The sequence below is a fragment of the Triticum aestivum genome, chromosome 6B (genome assembly GCF_018294505.1).
Source record: "Triticum aestivum cultivar Chinese Spring chromosome 6B, IWGSC CS RefSeq v2.1, whole genome shotgun sequence".
In the NCBI taxonomy this organism is placed as follows: domain Eukaryota; kingdom Viridiplantae; phylum Streptophyta; class Magnoliopsida; order Poales; family Poaceae; genus Triticum; species Triticum aestivum.
Window position 1 is genome coordinate 466,032,699 of NC_057810.1, and position 14,410 is coordinate 466,047,108.

The window sequence follows — 14,410 nt, forward strand, 5'->3', positions numbered from 1 at the left end:
CTCACTAAACCCCTCAAACGAACTAAAAGGGTGCACTCTCGCAAGTCACCCGATCCAATTACAAAGAAACCAAAGCCCACTTCAGAGCACGGAACCGTATTGGAGGATGGCTCAATGGGCCATGCAAAATTCACACCACACCGGATACCAAACCAACACACAGCCTTAGAGCATGTTGGATACTCCGACAGGTGGCCAAGAGCAGCGAGGATCTCCTCATCAACGATACCGCAGAGCATCATCCCGCAGAAAATAACAATACACTATTGACAGTCTTCGAGACTTTTGCCTGAAATAACAGGCGCAAGCAAGCACTCCACAGCCTCGCTGAAGTCTACCATGTTGCAGCAACAAATCCATGGAACGACATGGCCATAACCTTCAATGCCAGTGACGAACCTCAATTCTGAACAGTCCGAGCACCAGCCACTTTGGTCCTAGTCCAATTGTGGATGGCTTCCGGCTTACTAAAGTGCTCATGGACGGCGGCAGCGGATTAAACCTCATTTATGAGGAAACTCTCAAGAAAATGGAAATAGACAAGAGCCGCATTGAGCAAAGCAACATGACATTCAGGGGAATTATCCTTAGTCGGGAGGCACAATGCGCGGGAAAAATCACACTAGATGTGGTATCCGGCACACTGGAGACTTACAGGTCCGTAGAAATCACATTCCAAGTGGCCCCGTTCAGTAGCGGATACCACGCCCTTTTAGGGCGGGAGGCATTCACGAGCTTCCAAGCTATACCCCATTATGGGTACACGAAGCTCAAGATGCCCGGGCCCAATGGAATCATCACTCTAGCCAGTGATCTAGACATCGCACTCCGCACCGAAAACAAAACCGCCGCCCTGGCCCTTGAGGCATTATCCGAAGCCCTCGCGGCCGAAGAACTATCCATGATACGCTCCATAGTGGACAGGGACGACGTGATACTCGACAAACGATTCAAGTCCACCTCTTTCAAACCAGTGGACGAAATAGTCAAATTCCAAGTCCACCCAACGGACTCTACAAAAACAGCATCCATCGGGGCACAGCTGAACCCCACAATAGACGCTGCACTGCGAGAGTTCTTGCGCGAGAATTGGGACATCTTCGCCTGGCATCCTTCAGACATGCCAGGTATCCCACGCAGGCTGGCCGAGCATAGCCTAAACATACTGAAGGGATACAAGCCGGTCAAGCAGACTCTTCGGCGTTTTTCAGAACCTAAGCGACAAGCCATGGGAGAGGAGCTAGCCAAGTTACTAGAGGCCGGATTCATCAGATAAATAAAACATCTGGACTGGCTAGCAAACCTGGTGATGATACCAAAGAAGGACAAATCCTGGCGCCTATGTGTCGATTTCAAGGACCTCAATAAGGCTTGCTCCAAGGATCCCTTCCCCATCCCCCGTATCGATCAAATCATCGACGCTACCGCGGGACACGACTCATTGTGCTTCCTCGACGCATACTCTGGGTACCATCAAATCAAGATGGTGGATTCCGATCAAGCCGCAATGGCATTCATAACTCCATAGGGCCCTTTCTACTTTAACACCATGCCTTTCAGGCTCAAAAATGTCGGTGCAACCTATCAACGCATGATTCAGACATGCCTGGAAACACAAATCGGCAAAACAGTTGAGGCATACGTAGATGACGTGGTCATCAAAACCAGACACGTCGAATCTTTAATAGACGACCTGAGGCTTACGTTCGACAATCTCTGAACATATGACATCAAGCTCAACCCGGAGAAATGCGTTTTCGGCGTCCTTGCCGAAAATCTCCTGGGATTCATCGTTTCCAATAGAGGAATTGAAGCAAATCCGGCTAAAATCCGAGCTCTGTCATAGTTGGCTACCCCAACAGACCTCAAACAAATCCAGAAGTTAACTGGATGTGTGGCTGCCTTAAGCCGCTTTATCTCTCGATTGGGAGAAAAGGCACTACCTCTCTACTGCCTTCTTCGAGGCACCGAACACTTCGAGTGGACATAGGTGGCTACGGTCGGACTGGAAGAAATAAAGGCCCTCTTGGCCAGCAATCCAATCCTGGCTACACCAAACATCGGCGAACCCATGTTGTTATATATAGCTGCAACACACCAAGTTGTAAGCGCAGTGCTCATCATCGAATGAGAGGAGGACGGACATAAGTTCCTACTTCAAAAGCCGGTATACTACATATCCACTGTCCCTCACTCCATGCAAGTCACGGTACCCAAATTATCAAAAGATAGCATACGCGGTCTTCATGGCATCCCGGAAACTATGACACTACTTTCAAGAGTGTTCAATCACGGTGGCCTCCGAAGTACCACTCAATGATATAATAAATAACCGCGATGCCATGGGCCGGATTGCTAAGTGGGCTATCGAGCTCCTCCCATTCGACATCATATACAAACCATGGCGAGCCATTAAGTCGCAAGTACTCGCTGACTTCGTCGCCAAATGGACAGAAGCCGAACTCCCTAAAGATTACGGTGCATACTCCAATTGGATCATGCACTTTGACGGCTCCAAGATGCTGGCTGGTCTGGGAGCGTGCGTTGTCCTGACATCCCCCACCAGAGATACAGTCCAATACGTACTACAAATACTATACACAGACTCCAACAATGCAGCCAAATATGAGGCTCTGTTGCACGGTCTTCGGATGGCGGTCTCCATGGGCATTCAATGCCTAGAGGTGCGGGGGGATTCGAACCTTGCAATATCTCAAATAAATGGAGACTTTGACGCCAAGGACCCGAAAATGGTGGCTTACCGCAATGCCGTCCTCAAAATGTCAGCTCAGTTCGAGGGGCTCGAATTACATCATGTGGTCCGAGAAAACAACCAAGTGGCGGATATCCTCGCCCGCATCGGCGCTAAACACGACCCCGTCCTGCCTAATATCTTCTTGGAAAGGCTTTTCAAGCCATCCGTGGTGTGGCAAGGGGAGACCGGCAATACTAGTCCGGATCCGACCACAACCCCAGATCCCGAACACACTGACATAATCGGAGGCTCCACCACCGAAACAACACCTTCGACCCACGTGATCATGGTTGTCATCGCCCCGTGGACAGAACCCTTCTTAGCCTACCTAAATAGGCAAGAACTCCCCGAGGACCAAAACGAGGCACGTTGCGTTGTGCGGCACTCTAAAGCCTATAAGTTCCACGAGGGAGAGCTTTATAAGAAAAGCATGACCGGAGTGCTGCAAAGGTGCATCTCCAAAGAGGAAGGGCGGCAACTCTTGGCCGAAATTCATGTTGTACTTAGTGGCCACCACGTCGTAGCTCGGGCCCTTGTAAGCAAGTCCTTCCGTACAGGTTTCTACTGGTCGACAACCCGAGCAGACGCATAGGACTTCGTCCAACATTGCGTCGGTTGCCAGCTTTTTGCAAATCAAAGCCATATGCCACCTACCGCTCTCCATACAATCCCCATAACTTGGCCCTTTGTGGTCTGGGGGCTCGATATGGTCCCCTTAAAGGAGGAAGCCATAAGAAAAAATACTTGTTGGTCATGGTGGATAAATTCACCAAATGGATAGAAGCCAAACCAGTTAAAATGGCCGAATCTGGACCAGTGATAGACTTCATATCAGGGGTTGTACACCATTACAGTGTCCCCCACAGCATCATCACCGATAATGGCTCCAACTTCACAGCTGCCGAGGTGAAAACTTGGTGCAGCAACATGGGCATTAAGCTTGATTACGCCTTCGTCTATCACCCCCAAACAATCGGTCAAGTCGAACGAGCAAATGATCTTATTATGAGCGGCATCACACCCAGACTAGTGCGATCATTGAAGGAATCAGATTCGCACTGGGTCGAGGAGCTCGACTCCGTACTATGGGGGCTGCGAACCACGCCGAATCGCACTACCGAATACACACCATTTTTTATGGTGTATGGCGCAGAGGCGGTATTGCCCTGCGATATCATTCATGACTCACCTCGAGTGCGCATGTACGAACAGAGAGAAGCCGAGCTTGATCAGCAGGACAGTTTAGATGACCTGGAGGAGGAGTGTGACGTCGCAAAGGCCCATTACGCATTCTATCAGCAACAGGCTCGAAGGTATCAAAGCAGAGAAGTACGGGCCAAAACTTATAAAGTTGGCGAACTAGTTCTACGCCTACCGGAGAAGAAAAAGGACAAGCTCAAGCCCAAGTCGGAGGGTCCCTTCATCATTGATAAAGTTCTCACCGGAGGAGCGTACCGTCTGCGTGATGCATCTGATAATCGACTCGAGCCAAACCCATGGAACGCGGCCAGACTCCGAAGATTCTACGCCTAGTGCCGAACTCTGTGTTCGTCTCCTTTCCTCCGCCTTTTTTATTTATTATATCCTCTCTCTTTCCCTCTATGGCTCTAAGGCTTTATGTGTGACTCGACTACACACTCTTAACATGCTAATTTTCAAAAATGCGCGCTCACTATACCTGGGGGCTTCTTATACAGAAGCTTAAATACAATTACCTTCAGGGCATCATTCCCACTGCATATGCGTCACTTTTCCATATGTACCTTTTTTTCACCATTATATGCATCGATATGACTTAAGTTTTGGCCAAGCTGGGTTGCCTGGCTCCTGTGTTTATGCCCTACGTTCCCGTTAGTTCGGCTAGGGCATAAGGGGAGCACCTCTGCGATTGTTACTGCCGGGTACGCCGGACGTGTACCTCAGACTGGGTGAAGCCGAAAGCTAGCATTCTTAAGAGAATATTCGGTCGGTGAAGTAAAGATGTTTCTTACCTATTACAATACAAACCCCTAGATGTTTCATATATTGTGTCTCTATTTACAGTTCGGACATGCACATTAATGCATGCATACCCAGGGAAAGGAACCCTTAACGGAACTATTCTCCCTGGAAGATGTTTCTTACTATCCATGTAATATAACATAGCTAGTTGGGTACTTGTCTGTTCAAGCACTTGTGACCCCTTGCTACGTCTTGACCTTGCGTTGGTTTTCCTCGAAGAGGAGAGGGTGATGCAGCAAACTCTAGCGTAAGTATTTCCCTCAGTTTTGAGAACCAAGGTATCAATCCAGTAGGAGGCTCCTCAAAAGTCCCACGCACCTACACAAACAAACTGAGAACGCGCAACCAACGCAATAAAGGGGTTGTCAATCCCTTCACGGCCACTTGTGAAAGTAAGATCTAATAAAGATAGTATGATAAGATAGATATATTTTTGGTATTTTATGATATAGATGCAAAAAGAGTAAATATGCAAATAAAAGTAGATTGAAAGCAAATATGATAAGAGATAGACCCAGGGGCCATAGGTTTCACTAGTGGATTCTCTCAAGATAGCATAAGTATTATGGTGGGTCAACAAATTACTGTCGAGCAATTGATAGAAAAGCGCATAGTTATGAGATTATCTAGGCATGATCATGTATATAGGCATCACGTCCATAACAAGTAGCCCGACTCCTGCCTGCATCTACTACTATTACTCCACACATCGACCGACTCCTGCCTGCATCTAGAGTATTAAGTTCATAAGAATAGAGTAACGCATTAAGCAAGATGACATGATGTAGAGGGATAAACTCATGCAATATGATGTAAACCCCATCTTGTTATCCTCAATGGCAACAATACAATACGTGCCTTGCAACCCTTTCTGTCACTGGGTAACGACACCGCAAGATTGAACCCAAAGCTAAGCACTTCTCCCATGGCAAGAAAGACCAATCAGGTAGGCCAAACCAAACTGATAATTCGAAGAGACTTGCAAAGATAACTCAATCATACATAAAAGAATTCAGAGAAGATTCAAATATTATTCATAGATAAACTTGATCATAAACCCACAATTCATTGGATCTCGACAAACACACCGCAAAAAGAGTTTACATTGAATAGATCTCCACAAGAGAGGGGGGGGACATTGTATTGAGATCCAAAAAGAGAGAAGAAGCCATCTAGCTAATAACTATGGACCCGTAGGTCTCTGGTAAACTACTCACAACTCATCGGAGGGGCAAAGATGTTGGTGTAGAGGCCCTCCGTGGTCGATTCCCCCTCTGACAGAGTGCCGGCGAAGGCTCCAACGTGGGATCTCACGGATACAGAAGGTTACGGCGGTGGAAATTGTGTTTCGTGGTGCCCTTGGATGTTTTCGGGGTACGTAGGTATATATAGGAGGAAGAAGTACGTCGGTGGCCGCTCGAGGGGCCCACGAGACAGGGGCCGCGCCCTACAGGGGGGGCGGCCCCTATCTCATGGGGCCCTCGGAAGCTTCTTGACTTGCACTCCAAGCTCTCCGGATCATGTTCATTCCAAAAATCACGCTCCCGAAGGTTTCATTCCGTTTGGACTCCGTTTGATATTTCTTTTCTTCGAAATACTGAAATAGGCAAAAAAACAGCAATATGGGCTGGGCCTCCGGTTAGTAGGTTAGTCCCAAAAATGATATAAATGTGTAAACTAAAGCCCATAAGCATCCAAAAGGGGTAATATAATAGCATGGAACAATCAAAAATTATAGATGCGTTGGAGACGTATCAAGCATCCCCAAGCTTAATTCCTACTCGTCCTCGAGTAGGTAAATGATAAAAAAGAAATTTTTGATGTGGAATGCTACCTAGCATAATTCATAATGTAATTTTCTTTATTGTGGCATGAATGTTCAGATCCAATGAATACAAAATAAAAGTTCATATTGACATAAGAAATAGTAATACTTCAAGCATACTAATCAAAGTAATCATGTCTTCTCAAAATAACATGGCTAAAGAAAGTTATCCCTACAAAATCATATAGTCTGGCTATGCTCTATCTTCATCACACAAAGTATTTAATCATGCACAACCCCGATGACAAGCCAAGCAATTGTTTCATACTTTAATAATCTCAAACTTTTTCAACTTTCACGCAATACATGAGCGTGAGCCATGGACATAGCATTATATGTGGAATAGAATGGTGGTTGTGGAGAAGACAAAAAGGAGAAGATAGTCTCACATCAACTAGGCATATCAATGGGCTATGGAGATGCCCATTAATAGATATCAATGTGAGTGAGTAGGGATTGCCATGCAACGGATGCACTAGAGCTATAAATATATGAAAACTCAACAAAAGAAACTAAGTGGGGTGCATCCAACTTGCTTGCTCACGAAGACCTAAGGCACTTTTGAGGAAGCCCATCATTGGAATATACAAGCCAAGTTCTATAATGAAAAATTCCCACTAGTATATGAAAGTGACAACATATGAGACTCTCTAACATGAAGATCATGGTGCTATTTTGAAGCACAAGTGTGGAAAAAAAGATAGTAGCATTGTCCTTTCTCTCTTTTCCTCTCATTTTTTTTTTATTTTCTTCTTTTTTTTCTTTTCTTTGGCCTTCTTTTTTTTCCTTTTTGTAAAGTCTGAAGTCTCATCCCGACTTGTGGGGGAATCATAGTCTTCATCATCCTTTCCTCACTAGGACAATGCTCTAATAATGAAGATCATCACACTTTTATGGATTTACAACTCAAAGCCAGAACAATATATTACTCTATATGAATGCCTCCGGCGGTGTACCGGGATATGCAATGAATCAAGAGCGACATGTATGAAAATTATGAAGGTGGCCTTGCCACAAATACAATGTCAACTACATGATCATGCAAAAAGCAATATGACAAAAGTAATATGTGTCATATGAACGGAACGGTGGAAAGTTGCATGGCAATATATCTCGGAATGGCTATGGAAATGCCATAATACGTGGGTATGGTGGCTGTTTTGAGGAAGGTAAATGGTGGGCATATGGTACCGGCAAAAGTTGCACGGTACAAGAGAGGCTAGCAATGGTGGAAGGGTGAAGGAGTGCGTATAATCCATGGACTCAACATTAATCAAAAGAACTCATATACTTGTTGCAAAAATTTAGAAGTCATCAGAAATCAAAGCACTACGCGCATGCTCCTAGGGGGATAGATTGGTAGGAAAAGACCACTGCTCGTCCCCGACCGCCACTCATAAGGAAGACAATCAATAAATAAAATTGTGCTCCAACTTCATCACAAAGCGGTTCACCATACGTGCATGTTACGGGAATCACAAACTTCAACACAAGCATTCTTTAAATTCATAATCACCCAACTAGCATGACTTTAACATCACTACCTCCATATCTCAAAACAATTATCAAGCATCAAGTTGATCATAGCATCCAATTCACTTTCTATGATAATTTTTATTATACCCAACTTGGATGCTCATCATTCTAGGACCAACTTTTAAGATCATAGCAAATACCATGCTGTTATAAAAGACTCTCAAAATAATATAAGTGAAGCATGAGAGACTAGAAATTTCTTCAAAATTAAGACACCACCGTGCTCTAAAAGATATAAGTGAAGCACTAGAGCAAAAACTATCAAGCTCAAAAGATATAAGTGAAGCACATAGAGTATTCTAGAAAATTCTAATCAATTAGGCTTCTACCAAAATGTGTGTACAGCAAGTATGATTGTGGTAAACTAAAAAGCAAAGACTAATATAATACACGACACTCGAAGCAAAACACATATCATGTGGCGAATAAAAATATAGCTCCAAGTAAAGTTACCAATGAACGAAGACGAAAGAGGGGATTCCTTCCCGGGGCATCCCCAAGCTTAGGCTTTTGGCTATTCTTGAATATCTTGGGGTGCCATGGGCATCCCCAAGATTAGGCTCTTGCCACTCCTTATTCCATAGTCCATAAAAGCTTTACCCAAAACTTGAAAACTTCACAACACAAAACTCAACAGGAAATCTTATAAGCTCCGTTAGTGAAAGAAAACAAAACCACCACATAAGGTACTGCAATGAACTCATTATTTATTTAATTTGGTGTTAAACCTACTGTATTACAACTTCTTTATGGTTCATAGACTGAATTACTAGCCATAGATGCATTGAAATAAGCAAACAACACACGAAAAACAGAATCTGTCAAAAACAGAACAGTCTGTAGCAATCTGTAACTAATGCAAACTTATGGAACTCTAAAACTCCTACCAAAATAGGAAGTCCTGGAAAATTTGTTTAGTGAACATAAGAAAAAAGAATCAACGCAAAAGCACGTTCCTGTGATTTAACAAAATTATATTTGTGCGCGCAAAGTTTCTGTTTTTCAGCAGAATCAAATCAACTATCATTGTAGGTTATCCTATAGGTTCTACTTGGCACAAACACTAATTAAAAGATAAAAACACATCTAAACAGAAGTTCGATGCATCTATTACTAAACACGAGCAAAAACAAAAACCATAAAGAAAATTGGGTTGCCTCCCAACTAGCGCTATTGTTTAACGCCCCTAGCTAGGCATAAAAGCAAAGATAGATCTAAGTAGTGCAGTAATAATAAGATAGATCTTGAAAGCTCATCTCATATTCTCTACGTTCGACAGAAAGTTTCCTTTGAGGCAAGCAAAAGTAATCAAAAGGGCTAAATTTAGTGGGACAAAAATCCCCAAGATCAATCACAGGAGGAACGGGTTCCTCCTTTGGCCCTTCATAGTGCACAACTATTTCATCGCTAAAAGCATTCTTTTGGCAAAATCTTGTGAGCCTATACACAAGAGAGTATCATAGCTCATTATTTCGAAGGGAAAAATCATTATTAAGCTCGTTAATGCAATCAACCAAGACATTGGTAGGAACCTTTTTTCTAAGGTTTTCATTAAAAGCGACATAGTCTGAAGATTGAAAACGTCTAATTTCCTCTTGATCATAGAGGCTCGCTTCTATGGGAGGACGACCGGCGTCCACCTATAGTGCGCAAAGATTTCTTTGGACTCTCTTATGATAAATCTAAACTAGAGCCAAAAATATAGTAACAACGCGCTTAACAGAAGAATGCTCAATATTAGAGAATTCTAGGAAAATTCTTTGTATGCAAGGATGCATATGCATAAATTGTCTTTCAAGTTCAACTACAAGCATAGCGATAGCATCCGCAAGACTATTGGTTCTATGAAGAATAGAACAACCCATGGAAGATAAAGCACCGGCACAAGTAAAGAAATCTTGAATAACACCTCTGCCAATGATGTTACCACTACCGATTCGAAACTTTTTAGTATGCAAGATAGGGGGTTCATCGGCCGGAGCCTCGGTATTTTCTGTGTTATCATTATTGTCCATATCGACGATAATCTCCCCAATTTCAAACATAGCGGCAAACAAAAGCAAGGTGGAAGAAAGCGAGCGAAAAAGAGAGGAGGATATTGAGAAAGAGTGGGCGAATAAAACGGCAAGGGTGAAGTGGGGGAGAGGAAAACGAGAGGCAAATGGCAAATAATGTAATGCGAGGGAGATGGGTTTGTGATGGGTACTTGGTATGTCCTGACTTGAGCGAAGACCTCCCCGGCAACGGTGCCAGAAATCCTTCTTGCTACGTCTTGAGCTTGTGTTGGTTTTCCTCGAAGAGGAGAGGGTGATGCAGCAAAGTGTAGCGTAAGTATTTCCCTCAGTTTTGAGAACCAAGGTATCAATCCAGTAGGAGGCTCCTCAAAAGTCCCATGCACCTACACAAACAAACTGAGAACTCGCAACCAACGCAATAAAGGGGTTGTCAATCCCTTCACGGCCACTTGCGAAAGTGAGATCTAATAAAGATAGTATGATAAGATAGATATATTTTTGGTATTTTATGATATAGATGCAAAAAGAGTAAAGATGCAAATAGAAGTAGATTGAAAGCAAATATGATAAGAGATAGACCCTGGGGCCATAGGTTTCACTAGTGGCTTCTCTCAAATAGCATAAGTATTACGGTGGGTGAACAAATTATTGTCGAGCAATTGATAGAAAAGCGCATAGTTATGAGATTATCTAGGCATGATCATGTATATAGGCATCACGTCCATAACAAGTAGACCAACTCCTGCCTGCATCTACTACTATTACTCCACACATCGACCAACTCCTGCCTGCATCTAGAGTATTAAGTTCATAAGAACAGAGTAACGCATTAAGCAAGATGACATGATGTAGAGGGATAAACTCATGCAATATGATGTAAACCCCATCTTGTTATCCTCGATGGCAACAATACAATACGTGCCTTGCAACCCTTTCTGTCAGAGGGTAAGGACACTGCAAGATTTAACCCAAAGCTAAGCACTTCTCCCATGGCAAGAAAGACCAATCTAGTAGGCCAAACCAAGCTGATAATTTGAAGAGACTTGCAAAGATAACTCAATCATACATAAAAGAATTCAGAGAAGATTCAAATATTATTCATAGATAAACTTGATCATAAACCCACAATCGGATCTCGACAAACACACCGCAAAAAGAGTTTGCATTGAATAGATCTCCACAAGAGAGGGGGAGAACATTGTATTGAGATCCAAAAAGAGAGAAGAAGCCATCTAGCTAATAACTATGGACCCGTAGGTCTGTGGTAAACTACTCACAACTCATCGGAGGGGCAAAGATGTTGATGTAGAGGCCCTCCATGGTCGATTCCCCCTCTGGCAGAGTGCCGGCGAAGGCTCCAAGATGGGATCTCGCGGATACAGAAGGTTACGGTGGTGGAAATTGTGTTTCGTGGTGCCCTTGGATGTTTTCGGGGTACGTAGGTATATATAGGAGGAAGAAGTACATCGGTGGCCGCCCGAGGGGCCCACGAGACAGGGGGCACGCCCTACAAGGGGGGGCGCGGCCCCCTATCTCGTGGGGCCCTCAAAAGCTTCTTGACTTGCACTCCAAGCTCTCCGGATCACGTTCATTCCAAAAATCACGCTCTCGAAGGTTTCATTCTGTTTGGACTCTGTTTGATATTCCTTTTCTTCGAAATACTGAAATAGGCAAAAAAATAGCAATATGGGCTGGGCCTCCGGTTAGTAGGTTAGTCCCAAAAATGATATAAATGTGTAAAATAAAGCCCATAAGCATACAAAAGGGGTAATATAATAGCATGGAACAATCAAAAATTATATATATGTTGGAGACGTATCACCCCTACGCCTGGTTTCCATGTGTACCCCGGTTTACATAACTGAGCGGGTATTCGGAAGCACTCTGGACTGTCGGGTCCGGAGGCTGAAGTGAAAAGGTCCGCCATGACAAATGATTTACAATCCGGCTAGGGACAAAATATGTCAATTGAAGTACACAGTCACTTAGACTGGCTAAATTCTTCTACTATACCATCCAACAGGCTGTCTAGCCTACAATCCTATTGGGAATACTTTGCGGCTAATCCTACCTGGTCATATACCAGACTAACGGAAATCTCTTTCCCACCTGACCCTACAGGTCCGACCCGGGCCATGTGATTCGGATCAAGCTTGGTGTACCGTGTTTTTACCATGGCCCAAGCTTCCCTCGCACCTTGTCGACAGGCAGATATCTTCCATAATTGGAAGCGCCGCCGCGCTCCCTTGAGAAGATGTACAAGCTCCCCCATGCTTCCTGGCAGGGAGCCGAATGACCACAAGGCCGGGGCGACACCCTGCATTACCTGCCGAACTTGTTCGTGTAGTTGCGAAAACTCTTGCAGAAGATCTCCTGTGGATCCGGGCATCTCCTCTTCGAGACGACCAGTCAGCATACCTACAGACATAACTCTGTTAGCCTGTTTCTTTGCCGAACTATATAAAGGTTCATTTGAGCGCATACTAAAAATGCCACGCTGAAGCCTCCTGTTCTCCTTCACGGAGTCCGCAAGCTGGGCCCGAACATCTTTCAATTCCATGCCTAGCCAGGTATTGGCATCCTGGAGATCGTTTTTCTCTCGCCTGACCCGTGTAAGTACACGCTCGCCGGCCTTTAGTTGTTGTTGAGCTCGTTGTTCATCCTCTTGCAGGATCTCCGGATTCACTCCGGGATTGCCTGTGGAATCTAGTGTTAGATTTCCAAACATGCCAAATACTAACTGGTACACACAATCACGTTTACTATCGAGAAAAATATTACCAGATGAGGCCTTCTTGGATTCCTCCATTCCGGCAACTGTGGCCCTTAGCTGGGCTTTACACTCCTCCAGCTCTTGAGACAAATGGGTATTCTTCTGTGTAAGAACCTATTCATACAAATGATCCTTAAATCAGTTGTGCCAACTGTTTCAAGTCTCAGGGGCTACTGATATACATAATTATCAGATTTTGCTTACCCGTATATCTTTCAAGTACTGATCTGTGGCTCTAGCAAGCCCATTTTGAGCAGCTTGGATGTATGCGTCTCCCGAGTTGAAGGCATTGAACGCCTCTTCGGAGAAATTAGGGTCGCAGAGTGCGGCCCGCCGACGCCGATGATTCATAGCGTTCTCTACCTCGGAATTTGTAGCGGATATTCTATCTGCATCCTCTGTAGGAGGATCGTCCAGTGTTGTCCCCATGTCAGCTTCCACCCTTGAGGTCGGTTCTGGAGTCCGGCTGGTAGAGGCGTGGCTGGCAGGATCTCCGAACACAGTCCGGCGAATACTCTTTCTGTCAGGACACAGTGGACATTGTTATATTTTAAAGATGGTAATCATGGAGCAGGTTTTAAATCATACCTCTTCGATGGCGTCTCGATCCTGACCGCTTTCCTTTTAAGCCTACCCAGCTTGGGAGCCCCTTGCTGGTGAGTCGCCGCGGGTTCGGCACGGCACCCTGATGGCCTTCCCTATAAAGCACAATACATGTGTGGTGGGTAAGGTGTAAAGAGGGGATCCTTTTTGGAAGTTAAGTCTCCTGTTTTACTTACATGTGATGCAGGGAGGAGGCCAGGATAATCGGCAATGATGTCCACCAAGGTACCGTCACAGCTTGCGTGGTAAAACATCCTATTGATGAGCTCCACAAATACGTCTGGATCTTCTTTGAGACCAGGGTCGAGGGCCCAGTAGTGGTCCTCTGGCTGTGGAGTTGGGTTGTGGACCTCCCTCACAGCTTTCCGCAGTTCCTGTTATGGACTAGGAAGGTAAATATTTGCAATGAAAGAATGCGGGAATGAATAGAGTTGAGTAAGATAGCAACTCACCCAGCTAGGGGGGTTGTACATAGAAAATCCATCCCGTGGCTTAATGCGGATGAACTCCTCTTCTTCTCCTATATACAAATCGGACAATATTTTCGCCAGAGCGGTGGCGGAGTCCGGACCTTTACGACCGCAGTGGGTGGCGTCGTCTTCTCCATTGAAGTGCCACATGGGATGCCCCTGATATTGGAGTGGTTGCACCCCCCCCCCCCGCATTATGCATATTGTCATAACCTCGATTATTGTCAATCCTGATTTGGCCAGCGTTTTTATCCTGCCCATCAACTGAAGGACCTCTCTTCTATCTTCCTCCTTGGAGTTCCGGGGACGCCAGCTACGATGTTTCTTCAATGGGGCATTTGTGAACTCGGGAAGACCCATTCGGATAGGGTCAGGAAGGGAGACGTCCTCTATGTAAAACCACTCGGAAGGCCAATCTTCGGATGTCTTCTT